General features: G+C 39.1%; 1 protein-coding gene across 1 annotated transcript in view; it reads left to right on the top strand.

Moving 5' to 3' along the window:
- Positions 1–23,208, top strand: part of FAM171B (family with sequence similarity 171 member B) — a 78,460-nt gene that overhangs the window by 26,662 nt on the left and 28,590 nt on the right. The gene's annotated exons all lie outside the window — the stretch shown is intronic.

Below are 23,208 nucleotides of genomic sequence, written 5' to 3' on the forward strand. Positions count from 1 at the left end.
TGGGTTGTGAAGATCTTTTTTGTACAGTTCTGCTATGTATTCTTGCCACCTCTTCTTAATATCTTCTGCTTCTGTTAGGTCCATACCATTTCTGTCCTTTATTGAAACCATCTTTGCATGAAATGTTTCCTTGCTATCTCTAATTATCTTGAAGACATCTCTAGTCTTTCCCATTCTGTTCTTTTCCTCTATTTCTTTGCATTGATCACTGAAGAAGGCTTTCTTATCTCTTCTTGCTATTCTCTGGAACTCTTCATTCAGATGCTTATATCTTTCCTTTTCTCCTTTGCTTTTTGCCTCTCTTCTTTTCACAGCTATTTGTAAGGCCTCCCCAGACAGCCATTTTGCTTTTTTGCATTTCTTTTCCATGGGGATGGTCTTGATCCCTGTCTCCTGTACAATGTCACGAACCTCATTGCATAGTTCATCAGGCACTCTATTTATCAGATCTAGGCCCTTAAGTCTATTTCTCACTTCCACTGTATAATCATAAGGGATTTCATTTCAGTCATACCTGAATGGTCTAGTGGTTTTCCCTACTTTCTTCAATTTGAGTCTGAATTTGGTAATAAGGAGTTCATGATCTGAGCCACAGTCAGCTCCTGGTCTTGTTTTTGTTGACTGTATAGAGCTTCTCCATCTTTGTCTGCAAAGAATATAATCAATCTGATTTTGGTGTTGACCATCTGGTGATGTCCATGTGTAGAGTCTTCTCTTGTGTTGTTGGAAGAGGGTGTTTGTTATGACCAGTGCATTTTCTTGGCAAAACTATTCGTCTTTGCCCTGCTTCATTCCACACTCCAAGGCCAAATTTGCCTGTTACTCCAGGTGTTTCCTGACTTCCTACTTTTGCATTCAGTCTCCTATAATGAAAAGGACATCTTTTTTTGTGACTGAAGAGCAGTATTGCGTAGGAACCTGGAATGTCAGGTCCATGAATCAAGGGAAATTGGAAGTGGTCAAACAAGAGATGGCAAGAGTGAACGTTGACATTCTAGGAATCAGCTAAAATGGACTGGACTGGGTGAATTTAACTCAGATGACCATTATATCTACTACCGTGGGCAGGAATCCCTCAGAAGAAATGGAATAGCCATCATGGTCAACAAGAGAGTCTGAAATGCAGTACTTGAATGCAATCTCAAAAACGACAGAATGAACCTTTTGAGCTATTTCAAATCCTAAAAGATGATGCTGTGAAAGTGCTGCAGTGAATATGCCAGCAAATTTGGAAAACTCAGCAGTGGCCACAGGACTGGAAAAGATCAGTTTTTATTCTAACCCCTATGAAAGGCAGTGCCAAAGAATGCTCCAACTACCACACAGTTGCACTCCTATCACATGCTAGTAAAGTAATGCTCAGAATTCTCCAAGCCAGCCTTCAACAATACGTGAACTGTGAAATTCCAGATGTTCAAGCTGCATTAGGAAAGGCAGAGGAACTAGAGATCAAATTGCCAACATTTTCTGGATCATGGAAAAAGCAAAAAAGTTCCAGAGAAACATCTATTTCTGCTTTATTGACTATGCCAAAGCCTTTTACTGTGTGGATCACAGTAAACTTTGGAAAATTGTGAAAGAGTTGTGAATACCAGACCACCTGACCTGCCTCTTGAGAAATCTGTATGCAGGTCAGGAAGCAACAGTTAGAACTGGACATGGAACAACAGATTGTTTCCAAATAGGAAATGGAATACATCAAGGCTGTATATTGTCACCCTGCTTGTTTAACTTACATGCAGAGTACATCAAGAGCCTCTTGATGAAAGTGAAAGAGGAGAGTGAAAAAGTTGACGTAAAGCTCAACATTCAGAAAAGAAAGATCATGGCATCTGGTCCCATCACTTCATGGGAAATAGATTGGGAAACAGTGGAAACAGTGTCAGGCTTTATTTTTTTAGGCTCCAAAATCACTGCAGATGGTGACTGCAGCCATGAAATTAAAAGATGCTTGCTCCTTGAATGAAAAGTTATTACCAACCTAGACAGTATATTCAAAGGCAGAGACATTACTTTTCCAATAAAGATCCATCTAGTCAAGGCTATGGTTTTTCCAGTAGTCATGTATGGATGTGAGAGTTGGACTATAAAGAAAACTGAGTGCTGAAGAACTCTTGAGAGTCCCTTGGACTGCAAGGAGATCCAACCAGTCCATCCTAAAGGAAATCAGCCCTGAATATTCATTGGAAGGACTGCTGTTGAAGCTGAAAGTCTAATACTTTGGCTACCTGATGCGAACAGCTGACTCATTGCAAAAGACCCCGGTGCTGGGAAGGATTGAAGACGGGAGGAGAAGAGGATGACAGAGGATGAGATGATTTGATGGCATCAGCAACTCAATGGACATGCTGCTGCTAAGTCACTTCAGTCATGTCCGACTCTGTGCGACCCTATAGTTGGCAGACCACCAGACTCCTCTGTCCCTGGGATTCTCATTGAAGATTATGGAGTGGGTTGCCATTTCCTTCTCCATCAATGGACATGAGTTTGGGTAATCTCAGGGACTTGGTGATGAACAGGGAGGCCTGGTGTGCTTCAGTCCATGGAGTTGCAAAGAGTCAGACCTGACTAAGTGACTGAACTGAATATATATATACATATTATACATATCTTTTAGCATTTTATTTTTCACTCAGTACCCTGTTTGGGGAACTTTCATTCTTGATAGATTAACATGTCATTACTTCAATTTAATTGCTACATAATAGCCCATTGTATAAAAAAACCCACCAGGCAGTTAGATTTTATCTAGTGCTTTTTCAGTTCAGAAGCTTTGAGAAATATGAGAATTTTAAAAGAAGCTATACGTTATATTCTGGAGAAAGCAATGGCAACCCACTTCAGTACGCTTGCCTGGAAAATCCCATGGACGGTGGAGCCTGGTAGGCTGCAGTCCATGGGGTCCCGAAGAGTCGGAGACTACCGAGTGTCTTCACTTCCACTTTTCACTTTCATACGTTGGAGAAGGAAATGGCAACCCACTCCAGGATTCTTGCCTGGAGAATCCCAGGGACGGGGAAACCTGGTGGGCTGCCGTCTATGGTCGCACAGAGTTGGACACGACTGAAGTGACTTAGCAGCAGCAGCATACGTTATATTCAGTATATACAGTTACTTGTACTTGTATCATATTATTTAATATAAATAGAACTCTTTAGGAAATAATAATTCTCTTTATTTATGAAGTAATACTGCTTTCAAAGCACTCAAAATGAAAGCAATTCATAAGAAATGATTCATATCGGACCTAGTGTTGGTGTGAAGAATGCGGTACTAGGCTTGGAAGGGTGTTAGCAAAATTATTTTTTAATGTGAAAAGTATTGTTTTCAGTGTCTGTTTATGCCTGAAATAGCATGCTTTATGTCAAAGGACGAAACTACCAGTTGATACCTGAAGCAAAGCAAAATGCTGAATTTGTTGCATACTTGATGGAGAGGGCTATATGGTCAGGCAGTTTTTCTCAGCAGAGCAGGAAACTGGCCTTACGTGAAGGTGTTTGAGTAGTGTTGAGTTCTGGGATTGGTGGACTTCCAGGAGTGCTAGTGGGAAGACAGTGGCAGTGGAAACTGGCTTCTCAGGTGAAGCTTTTGCTGTCTGGATGGCAGGACAGAGGCACTGTCCATGAGTATCTCTGCTCCCAATTGGCTGATGCTCAGGACTGTTGGTCACTGAATGGTTGCCTTATAGAGGTGCCTTCACTGTGGCAACTTGTCAATCATTGGTTAAAGGAGTTTCAAACCAGTTCTCTGGTTTAAAGGCGATATGGAGCTGTGATATAAGCATTAAGTATGTTTAAAGCCTGTTCTTGTGCCTACCTATTGCCATGGTTACAGAAGAGTCTTTTTTAAGAGTGTGGGAACTTTTATTCTTGCATGAATAATTTATTTTCAGAGTTGACTGCTTCAGAAATTGGATTATTATATAACTTCTTCGGAGAAACTTGTATTCAGATTTGAAGGTAGAAAAAAGCAACTTATCTCGTTTTGTAGTAAATTTGCCTTTGCACCAGTTTGGGTATTGCTTGAGATTGGGAAAGGAATTGTATACAAGTCCAGCTGATGCTGTGGAATCTTCCATATAATGGCTGATGTCACACTATTGGATGCTTCAGTTTTCTTCTTGGGAAAGAATAATGTCTGTAATTGAGCAGTATACTATCTTCAGTCTTCCTTGAGTACTTCACTACTCAAGCAATGAGACCTTGAGCAGTTCTTTTTTGAATCCTGTTTCCTCACTTTTAAAGTGTGAAGGGTAATGCTTAAAATGGGTTAGTGAGACTTGAGATGAGCATGTATACAAGATACTAAGAACACTGTAACTCAGAAGGCAAAACAGTTACCTGGTGTCACTGTTTTTTGCTTAGTAAATATTTGTTGAATACATGAAGTTTCTTATTTGAACTAAACTTCGTTTTCTATACAGTTTATTCCAGATCAGTTAAATGAGAGCTACAATGTACGATTATATCTTTGCCTAACAGAAATAATAAAAACAATATTTTCTAATGGGTAACTCACCTATGTGGATCATTTGTCAAGATTTGCTCTAAGACTTTTTAGTAATTTAAGTATCATATATATATATATATATATAATTTGTGTTTCATAAAAGAATATTTTATTGAAGTTAATTATTTTCAAAGAAATAAACAGCCCGCCCGTTTTTTAGCAGCCTTTTTTCTTTTCTTTCTTTCTTTTTTTTAACCACACTGCTCAGCATGCAAGATCTTAGTTCCCTGACCAGGGATGAAACCTGTGCCTCCTGTGCTGAAACCACTGGGACACCAGGAAAGTCCCAACAGCCTTCTTATACAAATATTAAAGTGAAGAAAAAAGTTCCAGAAAGCCAAATTATACAAACTGAAATGTATATTAAATCTGTGCTGGTTTTTCTGAAGAAGATCTTGGTAAAGTGAGAGTGAGTCTTCAAAAATAACAGAGGAGACTTATGTTCAGAAGCTAAGGAAATATTTACAAATATGAAATAATAGTACCAAATGCTAGGAATACTCAGGGCCAGGAGCTGTTCTAAGCATTGTTTAATATTTCATTTAATCCCCCAGTAACTTTATGATATATAGCTATTACTTGGGTCCTGTTATTCTCATTTCATAGATGAAATTCAGACACAGGTTAGCTATGTAACTTGCCACAGTCACATAAATAGTAAGAGACAGAGCTGGAATTGAACTGTGGCTGTTTGGCTCTTAAAATAGACTGCATTGGCCTCTTGGAAAATGACCTGTGTTTATCTATAAAATGACACATTTTTGAAATTAAGATAATGATAGTTAAAATAATCTTGTTTTTAAAAAATGTGAAGCAGGGAATATGCTGATATCCTCAGCAATTTAGAAACCCTAGTTTATGGGAATGTTTGAGCCCAGTGAAATTACATGCAAAATTGTTGTGCACTTTCTTTCTTGTGGGGTGGAGATGAAGAGAGACCATGGACTTCTCAGATTCTTGAAGGGATTGAAGTATCACTGGCAAGAAGAGGGCAGACCTTTTCCATGGAGTTATATCATAGAATCACTAGGCTGGGCAACCTATGAAAGTTCATTCACATTTCTTTCCAGAAGGACAGTAGCTGAATCTACTATAATGGGTGCTTCTGTTCAGATGCCTCTTGCTCTTCAGTCTTCTCCCTGATATTCTGGGCTCTAGGCAGGCTTTCCTGTCTCCTGCCTTCTACTGCCTCAGCATTTTGCTTCACTCTTCTGTCTAGATCACTGTCTGGAGAGCTTCTTCTCGTTAAGGTAGAGGAGCTTTCTAGTGTCAGCTTACCTGTCACCTTTATTAGGGACTGTTCCTGCTCCTTTAGGTCTGGCTTGGTGTCCCTACTCTGGGTCCCATGTCATTTGACATCTTGAAGCACTCTTGGTTCTCAGTTGAAATGGCCTTTGATTTGTCTGTGTCTTCCCACTAGACGTTTCTGCCCACAGAGTAGGGAGTATCTTGTTCTGTTCAGCTGACCATCAGTTCAGGTCAGTTCAGTCGCTCAGCCGTGTCCGACTGTTTGTGACCCCATGAATCGCAGCACACCAGGCCTCCCTGTCCATCACCAACTCCCAGAGTTTACTCAAACTCATGTCCATTGAGTCGATGATGCCATCCAGCCATCTCATCCTCTGTCGTCCCCTTCTCCTCCTGCCCCCAATCCCTCCCAGCATCAGTCTTTTCCAATGAGTCAACTTTTCGCTTGAGGTAGCTAAAGTATTGGAGTTTCAGCTTCAGCATCAGTCCTTCCAATGAACACCCAGGACTGATCTCCTTTAGGATGGACTGGTTGAATCTCCTTGCAGTCCATGGGACTCTCAAGAGTCTTCTCCAACACCACAGTTCAAAAGCATCAATTCTTCCGTGCTCAGCTTTCTTCACAGTCCAACTCTCACATCCATACATGACCACTGGAAAAACCATAGCCTTGACCAGACAGACCTTTATTGGCAAAGTATGTCTCTGCTTTTGAATATGCTATCTAGGTTTCAGACCCTTTTAAAAAGCTACTCTTAAGCACGTATCTGGCAAGTTCTAAATAAGTTCTATTTTCTTTTTATTTATTTAAACATACTTTGCATGTAGAAAGAACAAGGAGAGAACAAAAAGAGAGCCTTTGGAAAATGGGAAAATAGATGTTTTAAATTTGGAAAACTCAACAGTGGCCACAGGACTGGAAAAGGTCAGTTTTCATTCCAATCCCAAAGAAAGGCAATGCCAAAGAATGCTCAAACTACCGCACAATTGCACTCATCTCACCTGCTAGTAAAGTAATGCTCAAAATTCTCCAAGCCAGGCTTCAGCAGTACGTGAACCATGAACTTCCTGATGTTCAAGCTGGTTTTAGAAAAGGCAGAGGAACCAGAGATCAAATTGCCAACATCCGCTGGATCATGGAAAAAGCAAGAGAGTTCCAGAAAAACATCTACTTCTGCTTTATTGACTATGCCAAAGCCTTTGACTGTGTGGATCACAATAAACTGTGGAAAATTCTGAGAGAGATGGGAATATCAGACCACCTGACCTGCCTCTTGAGAAATCTGTATGCAGGTCAGGAAGGAACAGTTAGAACTGGACATGGAACAACAGACTGGTTCCAAATAGGAAAAGGAGTACGTTAAGGCTGTATATTGTCACCCTGCTTATTTAACTTATATGCAGAGTACATCATGAGAAACCCTGGGCTGGAAGAGGCACATGCTGGAATGAAGATTGCCGGGAGAAATATCAATAACCTCAGATATGCAGATAACACCACCCTTACGGCAGAAAGTGAAGAGGAACTAAAAAGCCTCTTGATGAAAGTAAAAGAGGAGAGTGAAAAAGTTGACTTAAAGCTTAGCATTCAGAAAATGAAGATCATGACATCCGGTCCCATCATTCCATGGGAAATAGATGGGGAAACAGTGGAAACAGTGTCAGACTTTATTTTGGGGGACTCCAAAATCACTGCAGATGGTGATTGCAGCCATGAAATTAAAAGATGCTTACTCCTTGGAAGAAAAGTTATGACCAACCTAGATAGCATATTCAAAAGCAGAGACACTACTTTGCTGACTAAGGTCCGTCTAGCCAAGCCTATGGTTTTTCCTGTGGTCATGTATGGATGTGAGAGTTGGACTGTGAAGAAGGCTGAGCACCGAAGAACTGATGCTTTTGAACTGTGGTGTTGGAGAAGACTCTTGAGAGTCCCTTGGACTGTGAGGAGATCCAACCAGTCCATTCTGAAGGAGATCAGCCCTGGGATTTCTTTGGAAGGAATGATGCTAAAGCTGAACCTCCAGTACTTTGGCCACCTCATGCGAAGAGTTGACTCATTGGAAAAAGACTCTGATGCTGGGAGGGATTGGGGGCAGGAGGAGAAGGGGACAACAGAGGATGAGATGGCTGGATGGCATCACGGACTCGATGGACATAAGTCTGAGTGATCTCCGGGAGTTGGTGATGGACAGGGAGGCCTGGTGTGCTGCGATTCATGGGGTCGCAAAGAGTCGGACACGACTGAGCAACTGAACTGAACTGAAGTCCTTTCCATCTCATTTTATTGTGAATTAAGTCTATAAGTTCAACAGTGCCATCCCCAAACAACAAAATAGGCAGTACATGTTGGCTCTTTGTCAGGCTATTTCTTATTTAATTTTGTTTATAAGAAGGCTGCTCTCAGCCTTTCAGGAGTGTATGAAAAGAAAAATAACAAAAAACATAAAATGAATAAAAGGTAAAGTAAAAGGAAATTAGAAAAAAAAAGTAGAATAAATAATTTCAAAACTTTAGTATTTTTCATGGTAAATCCCTGGAGAGACAGAAGCAGGCATATTGATATATGACTACAACAGAATAAAGTATGAATATTCTTCTGTTTCCAAATTCATATCACATTCTGGAAAGCAGTTTAATAATTGCATATCAAGACTCTTTTTTAAAAAACAGGAACCTTTAAAGAGTTTATGCCTTTAGGCCTATTATTTTTCCTCCCCGCAAAATAGTTAAAGATTCAGATGAAGATATTTGTACATGGATTTTAATTAAAGCATTGTTTGCAAATGTAAAAAGTTAGATATGACTAAACATACACTAATGAGAGAAGTATTAGTCATATAAACAACCCATAGAATATTCTCCACTGATGAAATATGGTAATTTTGAAAAATACTTAATAGCATAGATACACGTTCACAGTGTAATCTCAACAAAAAACACAATGTATAATATTCTTTATTTTTTATTTTTATTCTTCCTACCTCTAATGCATTCTCACTGTAGAAAGTCACATCACATGATAGCAAGTCAAATGGTATCTTCCCGTGGCCCAAATAATATAGTCAATATTAACAGTTTGGTCAGTTTTTTTACACCTTATCTCATGTTTACATAAACATATACACAATTATATATATGTATACAGTATGCTTTTAATTTTGTTAGTCTGTTTTTTTAGTATGCTTTAAAAAGTACTGCATGGAATCCAAATTATTTCTGAGAAATTGGATTAGGAAATTTTATTTTTCCATATTTTCCAAATTATCTATATAGAACATTCATAAGACATTGTGTGGAGCCGTATCTGAGTTAACCAGGTGTTTTTAATGTGAGAAGGACACAGAAATAAATGCTTAGAAAATAGGAAATATCAGATTAAAAAGAAAAAAAACAGCTAACAATAACTATTAGTAGACAGCCACTAAGGTTAGCTTTCTTTCATGTCAGTATCCTACATCTCTGATTCTCTGAGGTACATGTGCAAGCCTTGGAATAAATAAATCTCATTTCAAAGATAAGTTTGTATTTTTTTATAGTAAAAGAAACCAAATAATTGAAGAGGCTGACTTTAGGTCATGTCCCTATCCCCTAGGAATATCCTATTTTTTATGTCAGTCGTTCTCAACCGTGGCTATACTTTTGAAAACTTGATTCCCTGGACCCCATCTGCAGTGATGCTGACTTAATTGGAGTGAGGTTGGGCCTGGGAATATAATGAAGGTTTCCAGGCAATTTTGATGTCTACACAGGGTTGAGAACTACTGTCCTAGGTCAAGAGAGTTGTACAAACTAGAAAAGGTAACAATAGTAACACATCATTTACAAGTTGATAATTTTGAGATTTTGTAAGACTTTCACTTAATGTATCATGGATTTTTTTATTCAGTCAATCACACATTCAGAAAATAATTGAGTAAATACATATGTTTATAATTCTAAATGTGTTTTTTCCCCCAAAGAACAGTTGTTTCCTCAAGTGTTCTTACTAACACAAAGTGAACTGGCACTTTTTAGAAAGATAGATGCTATGAGTTCACATGTTACTCATTTCTTGTTTTAATAGTGTTAACCAGAATAATTTAATCATACAATTCTCTTAACTGTTAAATATCTTGTGTGTGCTTTTTTGGTACTATTACTCTTTTTATTCGACTCTGTCATGTACATGTTTGAAGGCAGCTGACTCAGTGATGAAGAATCGCCTGTGATGCAGGAACCTCAGGGGACATAGCTTGGATCCCTGGGTCAGGAAGATCCCCTGGAGAAGGAAATGGTCACCCACTCCAGTATTCTTGCCTGGAAAATCCCATGGACAGAGGAGTCTGGTGGGCTACAGTCCATGGAGTCCAATGAGTAGGACACGACTGAAATGACATAGCACACAATTTCTTTGTGTCTCTCACAGTAACTAGTACAGATCATGCAGAGAGTAGGTGCTTAATAAAAGTGTGTAGCGTAAAATGACTGCTCAGACCTGGACTCTGAAACTCTCTTGGTTCACACTCGCTTTAGTAGCTCAGTAATTCTTCTTGTGGCCTAGTGAACAGCCCGAAGAATAGCAACTTCTAACAAATTAGAAGTCATTTGAAAATAATAATACATATTTGCTATTTACTTAGTGGGATGTATTTGTCTGTTAGACACTGTACAACTTCTCAGACCTTGGAGTGAAACTAAATACTGCCATACTTATTTCCTGTTCAGCATTGGTTTTCATGCAGCGTTTACTTTCTAACAGAATAATCACTGAATATTCAGCTACACAAAGATCTCATGTCATTCCTTTGAAGATAGAATGTTGAATTATGAACTCTCTGGAGTTGGTTTGCTTTCATGAAAGTTTAAAATATCTTTTGGCACCCCTGTGAGATTGTTGTATAACCTTTGGTGGCTTCAAGCATTGTTAGGAACTGTGGCCCCAAATCTGGCTGGCTTTGGTATTTTTCTGTTTTGGGCATGACAGAGGATTTGTCTGTTAAGAGTTTGTTGATTGTTTTGTTAGCTTTTGATATCCAGTTGCTAAGCCTAACTAATTTATTTGTATCATTGAGATGTGGGACCACTAAAAATGATTACTTTTTAAAAAAAAGCACTTCACTGAATTCAAGGCACTGTACTAATAACTACTTTATAGTACCATATTCTTTGATGTTTTTGAAATTGGAACACATTTCACAAACAGTGGTAAATAAAACCATCCTGCTTCAAAAGAAACAGTAGGAGATTGTTTTGTAGCGTGGGGCTTGGAGGTGGCAGTCTTCGGGCTGTTCACTAGGCAAGCGGTGGAAGCTGCTGGCCATTCCAGTTGTTATGGACTGTGACCCTAGCTCATTATGGAGAAATGTGCTAATGTGGGCTCCAGGGATGAGTTCTGTCTTGTACTAGGTCCCCTGGCTTAGAGTTGTACAGCTCAAAATAGTGATCACACTTTACAGTTATTTGCTCTTTGAGTGTTACATCCTTAGTGGAGGCTTGGTGGGGAATATTTTGGGGAGATCATTTAGGGAAGAAAGTTTAGTAAACTAAATCCTTTTCAGGATATTAATTGTATAAATAGCACTCGCTTAATTCTTTTGGCCTGGATGACATAGTCCTTTCCAAACTTCATCCATCAATTATACTAAATTAGGAATGCTTAGTCAAAGCTATGGTTTTTCCCATAGTCATGTATGGATGTGAGAGTTGGACTATAAAGAAAGGTGAGAGCCAAAAAATTAATGCTTTTGAACTGTGGTGTTGGAATAGATTCTTGAGAGTCCCTTGGATTGCAAGGAGATCCAACCAGTCAATCCTAAAGGAAATCAGTCCTGGATAATTGAAAGGACTGATGCTGAAACTGAAACTCTAGTCCTTTGGCCATCTGATGCAAAAAGCTGACTCATTGGAAAAGACCCTTATGCTGGGAATGATTGAAGGCAGGAGAAGGGGACGACAGAGGATGAAATAATTGGATGCATCACTGACTTCATGCACATGAGTTTGAGTAAACTCCGGGAGTTGGTAATGGACAGGGAAGCCTGGCGTGCTGCAGTCCACGGGGTCGCAAAGACTCGGACACAACTGAGCAACTGAACTGAAGGACGTTGACTCGTTAAGTTTCAAAGGAGGCTAGAGTACCCTGTGTTCAAGTAGTTCATACTTAATTCTTCCCCAAGCAGATATTGTACCTCAGCTAACACATCTAACCTGATTTCCATTGTTACATACATGGGAGGGAGCATTCAGTGATTGTTGGTTCTCTAAAGGTCTTCTCTCCTTTATACCATCATTAATACATCTGAAATACCTAGGGGAAAAACATTTACTACTCAACCGATTTCTAATGGATTGTTCCTATTAAGTAGCAATTTACTAAGAAACCTAAATCTATGTGAAATAGATTTTGTAACAACGTTTTATTTTAAAATTCTTTAATTATTTTCCCAGATGGGGGTTCCCCACCCCTTATAACAGTCTCTTGTTTTCACTCATATTACTTGTTTCCATTTTGATTGCCAACTTCAATTTTGGTTCCTTGATGATATGCTAAAGAGATTTTTTTCCAATTAATTATTTAGAATCGGGTAATAATTGGTAGAACTTAATCTTCATTTAATTGCTTTTCTAAGGAAAAGCCACAATTGTTGCCCTAATCTTGTTTTTAAAAGTTCTTTCTCAATATCACAAGAATGAACATATAGGTTGAAGAAATTATTGAAGGAAGAACTGGTAAGGAATCAGAGAATCTGTACTTGCTTAAAGTATATAACTTAACGAATATTCTGTGCACAGAAGTGGTTGCTTACATGTTGTCTCCTTGTCCCAGATGCCACTGCAAGGCTTATCTACCTCATTTCACGTTTGCCTCCTCCCTTGCAGTTATTGCTTCCCTGGTGGCTCAGATAGTCAAGAATCTGCCTGCAATGTGGGAGAATTGGGCTCAGTCCCTGGGTTGGGAAGATCCCGTGGAGGAGGGCATGGTAACCCACTCCAGTATTCTTAGCTGGAGAATCCCCATGGACGGAGGAGCCTGGCGGGCTGTAGTTGATGGGATTGTAGAGTTGTACACAACTGAATGACTAAGCACAGCACACTTGCAGAAGTAGGGTTCGGAGCCTGTAGTCTTACTTCGTGATTTCAGAGTAAGGGATTCATTCATTAATTTTATCATTAAGTTGCAAATAAGGATTGATAGTTTAGGATACAGCAATAAATAAAATGAAAAATCGCAATATCTCATAGAGCTAATAGGGGAAACAGAAAATCAACATTATGAGTAAATTAAACAGTATGTAAAGATGGTGGTATGGAAAAAATAGGGTGTAAGAAAAATGATAGCACAGCAGGTGTAATTGCTCAACCCTTGCATGTCTCCAGCAGAGCCTGGAACCATGGCTGTTCCTTGGCCAGTTCCTGAGACTAGGCTCTTGGAATGTTCTTTCTGTTACTAACGAATGATGATGTTTTATAGGCACAGAGCAATGGGGTGTACTATTCCAGCTTGTCAAGACTTCTCAGGATTATTTAGGAGGTTTACAATATAGACCTGGTATCTTTGCTCGGGTTCTGTGTTTCAGCATCCATAAATGTGGCTACTTGACCGGTGTCCCCATGGCAGGCTCTGACCCTAAGATTCCATGCAGGGAAGCCCACTGCAGACACATTGCATGTGTGCCTACTGTTCACAGCTAGAGAAGAATTGTGACTTGTGTAAACTGAGCAGGAGAAGGACTTGAAAGCCCATGCCTGACCTCTCTGGGCGTGGCTGATGGGTTTACTTTTCCTGTTGTTTTTACTTTTTATCCTTGACTGTTACAAATCTTAGTTTTGAGTGTGACCTCCTGTTAAGTGGTGTGAGTCCTTCTGATAAGTCACTGAACTGGAAGTGGTCTTGGGACTCCTGAAACATAGAGTAAGAAGGACTGGGAGAGTATGGAGTCATGAGAAGTGTAATTTTGACAAAGACTTTAAGGAGGTGAGAGTAAGCTGTTCATTTATGGGGGTAGGGTGGGAGGTAGGGAGAGAATTCTAGGCAGAAGGGACAGCCTGTGCAAAGACCCAGAGCAGGGAACTTGCCTGGCTCAAGAAAGTGCTGGAGCCCAAGTGGATCAGAGGAGTGATGATGGATGGAGCGGGGAGGATTAAGCTCAGAGACTCAGGGGCACATCTTCAGGCAAGGACCTTCTTGAGGGAAGGGGGTGATGTCTCTCAGTGCATGTTTGTGGGGTGGGTCACTAAATTCCCATCTTTCCATCTGCTTCTCACATTTTCTTAGCTCAGTCATTTCTGGTTTCGGCAGAGACTTAACATATTCTTTTTAACCTCATTTTTTCTTTCCTTGGTCCTTAACTTTTCTTTCTTTCTTTTTTTTTTTTTTTGCTGATTTTTAGCAGGAAAATAAGTCTCACCTTTTTTTTTCTTTCAGCCTTTTCATCTGTGATGCCACTGGGCTACTGGTTCTTCCATCACTCCATACTTGGTGCCTCCATATATAGTGAACCCAGTTCATGTATGTTGCGTAAATGTGTGAGTGAGTGAATGATTGTGATCCTGAGGCAGGATGAAAAATTGCCAAGAAAAAAAGAGTCAGAAATGCCTGTGGAGTTTGATTTATTTATCAGACTGAATTATTTCCACTGAGGGAAAGGGCCCTTTGGGTAGGCAAGAATGAACTGAGTCCCACTGCAAATGGCTCACTTTCTTGCTGGTTCCCTATTGAGTCCTCTGCAATGTGCTTGTTCGTAAGTTATAAGGACTCTTTTATGTTACTTAGCTCATTAGTTTTGGCAAATCACACTCAAGTTTCTGGTCCTAATGAAGACAACGTGCATTTTACTTGCTTCATACCATTTTTCACTTTTGGAGATCATGTCCTCATTCCAGCTCCATAATTTCTTCTGCGATTTGACATTTTCTCTGTAATAAGTATTAGTGCAGTAGATTTGTTTTTGCTTCAAACAGGTACAGATTTTTTTTGTTTTCCCTTAAATTCTAAAGCCTGTAAGAATTTTGGATCCAATGTGGTGCTTAAGCAATGAAGAGAAGGCTTTTCTGATTTGTTGAACTCTTTCTTTAATTCAGCTCCCTTTTGTTCCTTTAAAAGAAGGAGGCTGTGTGACCATGTTTGAAATGCTGTAAAGCTTAGACTGTTGAAATCCTTTCCATTCTGCTTTATAGAATGTGGAATAATATGGTCTTTTCTCTCATAAACTCCTTCATTGTCCTTGTTCTTTCCTAAACTTTCAGTCCTCCTTCCAATTAAGTAAGGAAATTGGGCTGGCACCCTGGGAGAAAGAATTGTAAACCTACTTTGTTGGTATTATTTTGTAATAGTGAAAGTAACTTAGATTTAATCTAGTTGCATTATATTTATTTAGCAAATTTTGCTACTTATGGTTTTTTTTTTAGTAAAAATTTCCAAATTAAATTTTCTTATAAGAAGGAAACATTAATTTCCAAAAAGAATGGACTCTCAATATTTGTTTTTGTAATTATTGTAATAATGTGAAATATTTGCCACCAGCAACTATGGGATCAAGCTCAAAACTTCACCAATCTTAGGACTGGAAAGCTGGCTATAATTTCAAGTGACTTCTGTGGTATCCAACAATTATCATTCTTTACCCTGGTGCTTGCTCACTTCTGATTGTCTCTATCTTCCTTCCTTTTCTTTTTCCTACTTTCCTCATCTTTTGGCTCTTCCTTCCTCTCCCTGTTCCATTCACCTAGAAGCTACATTCTAACTACCCTTAGTAAACCCTGGCAAAACACAAGGCTGAGTTTGAAACAGCATTGACTGTCAAGAAGCTTGTTCTCACAGAGAAGGTCAATACACAGAGAATAAAAACATACACCACAATATATCATGTGCATTAGATGAGTCAGTACAAGAGAGGAGGGCTCATCTAACTGGGATAAGTGCAAATTTATCCCAGCACAAATTTATGAAGAGGGTTGTTTGTCCTAAACTTTGAAGGATAGGTTAGGGTTTTGATGGGTAGAGATTAAGATTTTTTTCAGATAGAAGAAAGGAAGGATGTAGCAGAGTGGGTTGGTCTGGGATAGTGACTAGTGACCCATTTATGTCATGGTCATTGGAAAAGACCCTGATGCTGGGAAAGATTGAGGGCAGGAGGAGAAGGGGACAACAGAGGATGAGATGGTTGGATGGCATCACTGACTTGATGGACATAAGTTTGAGCAAGCTCCGGGGGTTGGTGATGGACAGGGAAGCCTGGTGTGCTGAAGTCCATGGGGTCACAGAGTCGGACACAACTGAGCAACTGAACTGAACTGATAGAGCAGACTTCTGCAGATGTTTTCTGTAAAGTGCCAGAGAGTAAATAATTTCTTTGCAGACCATGTGGCCTTTGCTGTTGAAGGAGAAGCAACCATAGGCAATCCATAAATGAATACACTGGCAGTGTTCCAATAAAACTTTATTTACAAAATGGGCTGCAGGTCTGAGTTTATCCGTGGGCTATCGTCTGCTAATCCCTGATGAAACAGTGGTTAGTGGGAAATAAATATGCTGTGCTTAGTAGTCAGTTGTGTGCAGCTCTTTGCAAACCCACCAGGCTCCCCGTCCATGGGGATTTTCCAGGCAAGAATACTGGAGTGGATTGCCATTTCCTTCTCTAGTGGGAAATAAGGCTAGAATGGGAGGTTATGGCCAGATGTCAGCTTTTGAATGCTAAGCTAAAGGCGTGGAAATTAATTGTACTCTCTTTAGTAAAACCATGACCATGTCTCTACTAAAGACTTTTAAATACCTTGACATTTAAATATGGAAGCAGATGTTTTCTATTTACATCCTTAAGATATCTGTATAGCTAGCTCAATACTAAGATTTCTCTGACTAATATTTAGTATAAAAATAGTGGGTGGAGAGCAAACTAGGCCTTTGAATGCCCCCCAGTAAAGTTTGAGTCATAGCATCTTTGGGCTTCTCACCATAAAGTCTTCACTGGAATGGACCAAAAAAATCAGAGCTCAGAAAGTGGGAGAGAATGAATGGGTGGGCCCTTTGGAGATCTGAACTCAAAATGTCCACATTCTTCACTATCAAAAACTGATAGTGTGAACTTGATTCCAAAGTAGATGTAAGATCCACATTTTTTGATACTTACTCTTTAAAAGCCATTTTATTGGGCAAGATTGACCTGTAAAGGCTATAGGTATGTCACATATATAACTTAATGAGTTCGGGGATAAATGTACACCTGTGAAACCATCGCCACCATCAAAGCCATAGACATATGCATCACCTCCCAAAGTTTCTTCCTGCTCCTATTATTATTATCTTGTGGTAAGAACACTGAAAGTAAGATCAGCCCTCTTAAGAAGTATGAAATATGCAGTGTTGTTGGCAGTAGGCACTGTTGTACACTAAATCTCTAGTACCTATTTATCTTGTGTAACTGAAACTTCGCACCCTTTTACCCTCACGTCTCCTTCTTCTTTGCCCCATTAGAATGGAAACTCCATTCTAATCTTTGACTGTTTTGTGTTATTGTTCAGTCACTAAGTCATGTCCAACTCTTTGCGACCCCATGGACTGCACCCTGCCAGGCTTCCCCATCCTTCTCTGTCTCCCAGAGTTTGCTCAAATTCATGTCAATTGAGTTAACTTTTTTAGATTCCACGTATAAATGAGAGCATACATTATTATCTTTGTGCATCTGGCTTATTTCACTTAACATAGTCTTCTAGCTCTATCCATCTTGTTGCAAATGGCAAATTTCTTTTTTTTTTTTAAGACTGAATAATATTCCATTGTATGAATATACTAGTTTCCTTTATTCATCTGGTGATGGACATTTCATTTTTTCCGTGTCTTGGCTGTTGGGAATAATGCTGCATTGAACATGGGAGTACAAGCCTCTCTCTTCGAGACTGATACTTACACGAATAGTTACACGTGTTGATTCTCAAATTCTACATAATTTCATAGAAGATTGTATTAGGTACTATAGACAGTTCTTCTCTTGTCTCTGGTTCATTTCCTTTTTAAAACTTCCTCTACGGTAATATCAGATAATTCTGCAGTACTATTTCTCATGTCTTTCCTCAGAATCTTCCTCAAGGTAAGGATGTATACCTTATTAATGTTTGCAGCCCTGTTATCTCCTGGTGCAGATCTGGCCAAAAGCAGACTATCAGTAAACATTTGTTAACTGAATGAATGTAGGTAAACATTTCTAATTGTTCCCAACAAGTTATTTCACTATATTTTGTGTTTTTCATTTTTTAGTAGTTCTCATTTAGAATGCATAAACCTCAAAGTTTAAAAGTCTTCATTGTTAAAATACTAAATTTCATCTGTGATCTGTTTACAAAAACTTTGTATACTTAGTGTATTTTTAGCATTATATTCCTAGAGAGAAAAAAAATTATATATTAAATGAAATTATTGTAGATGATTTATACATAGTTGAAAAGAAGTAGCTAGTTTTTGTACCAGAGAAATCTGAAAATAAAGTTTCTCCATACATACATTTGTAACCTACATAATAGTAACAACATAATAAGATGTCAGATTCTCTTGGAAAGAAGTGGGGTTGTAATTTCTCAGCCCACCCTACTCCAGATGTTGCCAGATAAATGGCTAGCAGTACCTTTTGTTTTAGCCCTTTCTGGATTTTGAGTTTTACCTATCTATACCCTATAGTCAGAGAAGGCAATGGCACCCCACTCCAGTACTCTTTCCTGGAAAATCCCATGGACGGAGGAGCCGGGTGGGCTGCAGTCCATGGGGTCACTAAGAGTCAGACATGACTGAGCGACTTGACTTTCACTTTTCACTTTCATGCATTGGAGAAGGAAACGGCAACCCACTCCAGTGTTCTTACCTGGAGAATCCCAGGGACGGGGGAGCCTGGTGGGCTGCCATCTATGGGGTCACACAGAGTCAGACACGACTGAAGCGACTTAGCAGCATACCCTATAGCAAAACCATAATACAGTGTTGATTCTAATAAGCTCTTTCAAGACCATTTCTTTATACCTATTTAGCAGTGTTTTGAATTTTAGTGTTTCTCATTACTTAATGCTTCTAATCACGTACTAAATGGTTAAATCTTTGCCAGCAACCTTAGGGTCTTGCTCAGGCATGTATATTTTATTTTTACTTGTTTCTTTCAGTGTTTAGATTATATGTTTTCTAAGGGTGCAGTTGAAATCATTTGATATTGAACCATTTTTAAACCAATGCTGACATATTGAAAAGAAGATGGTGTGGGCAAGATATAATGATTATAATTAAGTGACAGAGAAAATAATATGGGCATGGAGAGCTGAAAAATACAATGGAGAACAGTAGGTAGATTATCGGAGAAGCTCTGGTAGAAAATCATATATTTAACCACACAATCTGCCCAATCTAAATGCCAAAGTACTTTTGTTGGAGGAGAAAGCTAGTGAGGGGGATTATTATGGCTATATATTACTTCTGGCTGCTAGTGCCATTTGCCTGATCAAACTGTTGACGTCACAGAAGTCAGAAGAAGCATCCTGTTTTTTAAATCATGGCAGACAGTTCTTTATAATTTTTTATTTGAAGGAAAAAGAGTTGTTTGTGCCTCTTTAATTTCTAGAACTAGGCTTTCAGCCAATATTTTGTTTTAGGGTTTTTTTTTTTTTTTTTTTTTTTTTTAATGCTGTTTTTTTCTGCTGCTTATGCTGGGGCCAGAAAAAACAAGCTGAAGGAGGTGGTGGGCAGCTCAAGAGGGTCAGCAAATGAGGACTTCCTTCTCTGGTTGGGAGGAAATAAGCTAGTGAATATTTTGTTGTTGTTCAGTTGCCAAGTCATGTCCGACTCTTTGCAACCCCATGCACTACAGCACTCCAGGCCTCCTGGTCTTTGCCCAGGTTTGCCCAAGTTCATGTCTATTGAATTGGTGATGCCATCCAACCATCTCATCCTCTGTGAATGTCACCCTCTTCTTCTGCCTTCAGTCTTTCTCTGAGAGCATCAGTGACTTTTCCAGTGAGTCGCCTCTTCCCATCAGGTGGCCAAAATCCTGAAGCTTTAGTTTGTGCATCAGTCCTTCCAGTGAGTATTCAGGGTGGATTTCCTTTAGGATTGACTGGTTTGATCTCTTTGATGTCCAATGGACTCTGAAAGCAGAAACTAGTAAATATGGTGGAAACCAAATTCCTAAGGCTTTTTGGTGAGAGAGAAAGTACAGTCAAACACATGGAACTTGGAGTAAAATGAACCTGTTAATCCTGCCTGTGCTGTTAGCTGCTCAATGTTGGCCTCAGTTTTCTTGCCTTAAAATGGGGGAAGTCTTGCAGGTTTGTATTAAGATGAAATTGGACAACGTATATAAAGTTTCTAGTACTGGGCCTGGGGGAAGAGGTGTGTGTGTGTGTGTGTTATGCAAATACTAATTTTTTCCCATTTGAGCTAGAAAGACAGTTTTGGTCAGGCCTACATTATATTCTAAGTCTGTCAGGCAAACTAAGGTATAGATATAGGAGATTTCCTCAAAGAGAGAGGCTGTGATTTTGATAACAAATATTTGACCTTTGCAAGTTGTTTTTTTTCTGAATTTGATACTCATTTCTCATCAGATTTATTAACATTATTAATACATGTGAAAAAAAATAAAATCATCCATTCTGGATTGGAAGACATTTTGTGAATCAAACCCAGTTTCAGAACGCCAGGAGGTTTTTGGATGTCTTATTTTGGCAACTGTACTTTTACAAAGATGGAACAGATGGAATATGCAGAGTTTTTAATTAATTTAGTTTAGAATCTTACTACACTTGGACTTTGCCTGTAAATCCAAAGGCTCTGAGAATTTCTGAAACTAATCTTTGGAGCAAACAAATTAATAAAAATTACCTATTGAGTCCCATTCTTGAAAATGCTGTTGAAGGAACCATTGTCGTACGTTTGGTTTGAATAAGGCCCATCACCAAATTTTAAAAGCTTTTAAAATTATTAGTTTCCTTATCTTCTAGTTCAGTTCAGTTCAGTTGCTCAGTCGTGTCCAACGCTTTGCGACCCCATGAACCGCAGCACGCCAGGCCTCTGTCCATCACCAACTCCCGGAGTCCACCCAAACCCATGTCCATTGAGTCAGTGAGGCCATCCAACCATCTCATCCTCTGCTGTCCCCTTCTTCTCCTGCCCTCAATCTTTCCCAGTATCACGGTCTTTTCAGTGAGTCAGTTCTTCACATCAGGTGGCCAAAGTACTGGAGTTTCAGCTTCAACATCAGTCCCTCCAATGAACACCCAGGACTGATTTCCTTTAGGATGGACTGGTTGGATCTCCTTGCAGTCCAAGGGACTCTCAAGAGTCTTCTCCAACACCACAGCATCAATTCTTTGGCGCTTAGCTTTCTTTACAGTCCGACTCTCACATCCACTGGAAAAACCATAGTAATGTGCAGTATTCTTCTTATATGGTTTATCTGATTTTGGTACATTATCCTTCCCTCCTTCTCTTTCTCTTATGGAAGATAGGGTGAAAAGTGAAAAAAGTGAAAGGGTTAGTTGCTCAGTCGTGTCTGACTCTTTGTGACCCCATGGACTGTAGTCTGCCATGCTCCTCTGTCCATGGAATTCTCCAGGTAAGAATATTTGAGTGGGTAGCCATTCCCTTTTCCTAGGGATCTTCCCGACCCAGGGATTGAACCCAGGTCTCTTGCATTACAGTCAGATTCTTTACCATCTGAGGAATAAAATATTCTGTACTTACAGTTGTGTCCTATGTTATTTAAGCTACTTGCTTTGGAAACAAGCAATAGAACCCAGCTCGTGCTATAAGACTTGGGGGAGTTTGATACAGCTCACAGATCATCAGGAGGGGCTGTACAACCCATCTTCTTGAAGGAGAGGGAAGCACAGAGTGGGGGAGCTTATAGACTCCCAGAGATGATTCAGCTTCAGCAACTGTTAGCCTCTGTGTATCTTTAGTCAACATTTCAAGGGCCTGACAGACTGGCCTGCCGTTTTGTTGTTGTTCAGTCACTAAATTGTGTTTGACTCTTTGTGAACCCATGGACTGCAGCCTACCAGGCTCCTCTGTCCTCCTCTGTCTCCTGGAGTTTGCATTAGTTCGATGCTTTATGCCAGTGGCTCAGTAAATTTTGTCTCGGGGTTTAGGGGCAGGTGGCTGGGGTATATACTTTAGATCGAGCAGCAGCTATTTGTCCTTTATGCCTAGTTGATTGTACTTGGTTTACCTATACAAAGACATCTGGTTTAAAAGCTCATCATGCCATTTTTATTGCAACCTTTTATTATTTTGCCAAGAGTTGTATTTCCCACTTGAATGTGCAGCCATGGTCTGGCACCAGCATGTGTTTGTGATTACTTTTTTATTTTTAATTAACATTATATAAGAATTTAATGATTCTATTTTTGATGATTTTATTTTGATCTAAATGCCTTTGTTATGGTCCAAAAGCAATTTAAAGTCTCGATTATTTTAACAAAGAATAGATAAGTAAAATTTTTTTAACTTCAGGTGGAGCTAGGGGTAAGTGTACCTGCCAGTGCAGACTTCAGAGATGTGGATTAGATCCTTGGGTCAGGAATACCTCCTGGAGGAGGGCATGACAACTTACTCCAGTATTCTTGCCTGGGGAATCCTGTGGACAGAGGAGCCTGATGGGCTACAGTCCGTAGGGTCGCAAAGAGTTGGACATGACTGAAGCAACTTAGCACACCCACATAGTTGATCTACAGTATTAGTTTCAGCAATATAGCATAGTGATTCAGTATCTTTGCAGATTTTATTCCATTATAGGTTATTACAAGATAATGGCTGTAATTCCTTGTGCAGTACAACACATTCTTGTTGTTTATCTATTTTATACATAGTAGTTTGTTAATCCCATACCTCTAATTTGTACCCCCAGCTTCCCTCTCACCTTTGGTTATCTTATTTTCTGCGTCTGAGTTTGCTTGTTTGGGGTATACAGTCATTTGTATTATTTTTTAGATTTTATGTGTAAGTAATATTATAGTATTTATCTTTCACTGACTTATTTCACTAAACATAATATTCTCTAGGTCCATTTGAGATTTTGTTTTGATATTTTGTAATTTGGAACTAAAACACATACTCTGCTTTCCAGACAACAGAGCAAAATAAAAGAGCTATCCATGTACTAATGGGTTTGGTGAATAGCATTTTATTCTAAGACCTTTGACTGTATTTTATTGGTATTAAATCTATGTAACTTGATAATATTAGAAATTAGTCATAAAAAGTAAAAATCTTCCTAAAGCCAGAAGCTGTCTTTGCATTATTTACTATTCTCACTTTCCATTATTCACTTTTCTCCCTTCTTTTCCTTTTAACTGGCAGAGAAAATAGTGATAATACTATACCTTATTAATACTATTCAATATAATCAGTTTTAGGAAGAATGAATTTGGTGGAATGTTTAACACCTTTCTATCCATCCATATGTATCTTCTAAGGTTTTCAGCAGTTTTGTATTG

Source organism: Oryx dammah, unplaced genomic scaffold, assembly GCF_014754425.2.
Source record: "Oryx dammah isolate SB20612 unplaced genomic scaffold, SCBI_Odam_1.1 HiC_scaffold_27, whole genome shotgun sequence".
Taxonomy (NCBI): Eukaryota; Metazoa; Chordata; class Mammalia; order Artiodactyla; family Bovidae; genus Oryx; species Oryx dammah.